Source organism: Pinus tabuliformis, chromosome X (assembly GCF_031772625.1).
Source record: "Pinus tabuliformis cultivar Carrire ecotype Pingquan chromosome X, CPIR1, whole genome shotgun sequence".
In the NCBI taxonomy this organism is placed as follows: domain Eukaryota; kingdom Viridiplantae; phylum Streptophyta; class Pinopsida; order Pinales; family Pinaceae; genus Pinus; species Pinus tabuliformis.
The window spans coordinates 621,311,589-621,315,468 of record NC_142308.1 but is presented as its reverse complement, the minus strand read 5'-3'; positions in this window follow the sequence as shown (position 1 = coordinate 621,315,468).

Below are 3,880 nucleotides of genomic sequence, written 5' to 3'. Positions count from 1 at the left end.
ACCCAATACTAGTTAAGATGTTGAGTATGCACTACATCCTTCCCCATTTGTGAGAGTGAAAATGGTGGTCACTCATTGTCTCCTACTCATCTCTTTTAGCTAGCACATTCCCAAAACATTAGTCTATTCTAAGAAAAATAGTAGATGAAAAGTACAAAACTATGGTGTTTGATAAATTCAAGGCTAAATGGACAAGTTCTCAAAAAGTTAGGGCCTCCTTCACCTAGAAAGTTGGTAAATGACGCTCTTGGTGCCTTGGTTACTTTTTCTAATCAGATTGACCCTTCAAATAAAAATTAATTTATGATAATAAGACTTGTAAATACGCATAAATTTACAACGAAAGATATATTTTATTGATACAATATAGAATGATTATGGTTGATATGGTTTATTGATGTAATAAAGTGATGTGTGGCTTATGATGGCTAGTTAACTTACATAAAGAATCACCCGCTATAACTAAAAAAATAAAAATAAAAACAAAAAAATTGAAAGAATTAGTAGAAAGTAGATAACATAGCTATAAAATAATCATAAAAGAAAACTTATGAACAAAGGTTTAAAAACTAGCTTTAAATCATATCTACGCAGTCACCGAAAAACTAGTTTTATAAACAACTTTAGATATTAATGTACAAAATGAAATCATAGCATATAAACACCAAAAATATGATAAAAAACAACATGAAATGTTGAAATAATTTGTCATTGATATCAAAGGTTTTCAAAATTAAAGATAAAGTTACATATTCAAATAACATATTTCAAAATATTGTATTTGGATTTTTTTATGCCCCATTTGGATACCCTATCTTTGAATTCATTTTTACTCCATTTAACTAGCTCAAATGGAAGCATAACATATATGGTTGGAAATCCTATTCTGATACTTTTCCAATGGTATATGTCACTCCCTCTAACTCATCAATGGTATCAATCACTCTTGTACTCATGCAACCTACAATAGTCAATGTCATTGTATAACAACCATTGATTCCCTTGACACAAATACTACAATGCTCAAGAATGAATATGCTTCAAAAGACTCATGAAGTAGTTGCACAAAACTATGTTGTTGCAACAGTGCCAAAGGATGTATCTATTGAGAAATCAATGCTTATAGGAATTAGGGTTTGATTCCTCTTTCTTGATAATTGCTTGTGAATTATGTTGGCTTCTTTTTCTTTTTAATTAGTTTATCTTTCATCAAGAAATTACCAAATTATATGTATATGAATACCACAAGAACAAGAGACACAATATGCAGACGCTCATTCAGGGAAAAACACCTACAAGGGGAAAACCCAATAAAAAACTCTTCCTTTAGTAGATTCAAATCAAGATGAGACACTTCCAAACTTCTTAGACCTAGACAAAGACCTCCTCCAACCACCAAGTTAACCCTTCCCTTCAATAGATGTCCCTAACAAAATATCCAAGTGACATCTTCCCAGCAACAACTTAAGTCCAAAATTTTAGCCCCCTAGTAACAAAACTTTCACCCCCAACAATAGAATCTCACCCCTAGCAATTGCCTAAAAAATTTGCACGTGTGAGAGATATATAGTCCAGAAACTCGACTTAAGTCTTCCCAAAAAATTTAGTCCTTCTCCAACAAGTTTTCTGTCTTTTCTATCTCTCTTCCTTGAAGATCGAAACTTTCTGAGTGAATTTTTCAAATAGGTTGAATTTTATATAGCCTTTCTGCTAAGTCAAATTTCTCTATTATAGACTGACTTCATGGGGATAGGGCTAAGTTGGTGTGGATGTGACAAATAACCTGTTTGACTCAAAAATAATTATTTTTACATGATACAAAGACCAAGAAGAGTCTAATAAAAATGAAAATGACTCTAGCGACTCAAAACAAAACCTAGAAGCCTTCAATGGAGGCTTTGGCCTAGAAAACATTGATCCAAACATGAAACCCATGCTTTAATAAGTCATTTTATTAAATAATAAAATTTCTTTGACAAGTACAATTATGAGGACCGAAACTAGTTACATTCTTCAATTCCCCCTCTTAACTACGGAGGTATTCATAATTACATACATATAAGAGTACATGTAAGATTTCAAAATGAAATAAACTACAAAGAGTTATAGCACACTCAATGTTGCGGACTAGATACTTGACCAGGGTATTCTATCTAAGTGGGACTAAGGGGACTTGAGCTTTAGCCATTCTAGGTACCATAAGGATTTTAAGCTCTACCACCAACCTAGGGATCTAGGTGGGTATCCAAGGTCAGATCTCCATGACCAATGCGATCCTCCCTCTTTGGGATCTAGACATCGACACATAGGTTGGCCAGATGTCCTCCCAATCATTTTTCCATAAGATGCTTCATCTCTCTCTGTCAACTAAATATGTAGCATCAACCAACCCAAGCATGCTCCTTAAATATTCAAACTTCTTATTCAGAAGAGATTTCGTCAACACATCAACTACCAGTTCATCTTTTGGGATATATTTTAGCTTCACGACCCCATCTTGTACCAAAATCCTAATGCAGTGGTACTTTTTTTTGATATGCTTTATCCTTGCATGGAATACGGGGTCCTCAAACATATTGATGTTGCTTTGATTATCACAATTTATCATTGTAGGATCCAGATGCTTTCCAAACAAATTTGACAAGAGTTTTCTTAACCAAATACCTTCCTTTTTTACTTCACATGCAAAAAAATATTCTAATTCAACACTACTTAATGTAACAAGATCATGTTTTCTACTCATCGATGAAATCATTACAGATCCCAAACTAAAACATCCATCGGTAGTGCTTCTTCCATCGTTTTCATTGCCATCCCAATTGGAATCAGTAAAACCTGATAACTTGACTTCCTTTCCACCATACTTTAGGAAATTATGTATGGTGCCACGTAGGTATCTCAAGATATGCTTGGAAACTATCCAATGGTCATGATGAGGTTCCAGCTAAAATTAACTTAGAACATTTACAATCAAATATATATCAGGTCTTGTATTTACCAAGTAAATTAGAGAACCCACCAACTTACGATAGATAGTAGGATCAACGAGACTAGAGTCAGAGCTTCTCAACTTCTTGAGATTAGTGATCATGGGAGTAGTCACAAGCTTGGAATCCATGGTACCGAATTTCTGCAGCATCTTGATTATGTGTTTATAATGACCCAGATATATCTCACCGGGTTTATACTAGACTTCCAAGCCCATGTAATAATGCATTAGTCTAATATATTTCATTTCAAATTCAGCTGCCAACATTTTCTTACATTCTAGTATTTTGCGCTCCACACTATAATAAACAAATAATCCACATATAGTTGTATAATGTTTGGTTCATTATTTACCACCTTGATGTAGAGGTTTTCATCCACATAAATTGACGAATCCAATTCTTAAGAGATATGCATCCATCCTTGCATACCATGCCCTAGGATATTACTTTAATCCATATAGGGTTTTCTTAAGTCTGCAAGCATGTGTATCTCTGCTATTTATTACAAATCCTTCTAGTTGGTCAATGCATACTTCTTCATAAATGGCTCCATTTATAAATGTTGTTTTGACATCCATTTGATGGATATTCCATCCCATAGTAGCAGCTAGTGAAACCAAATATCTTACAATAGTATACCTAGCAGTAAGAGCAAAGGTTTCTTCATAGTATATACCTTCCCTTTGTGAGAAACCCCTTGCAACGAATCTAGCTTTGTATTTTTCTATGCTTACATCAACAACATGTTTATTTTGTAGATCCATTTTGAGGTGACAACCAATTTGTCACTTGCTCTAGGAATGAATTCCTAGACTCCAATCTTCATGATGGATTGATATTCTTCTTTCATTTCCTTCTTCCATTCCTCTTTATGAGCAACTTCTTCAAAA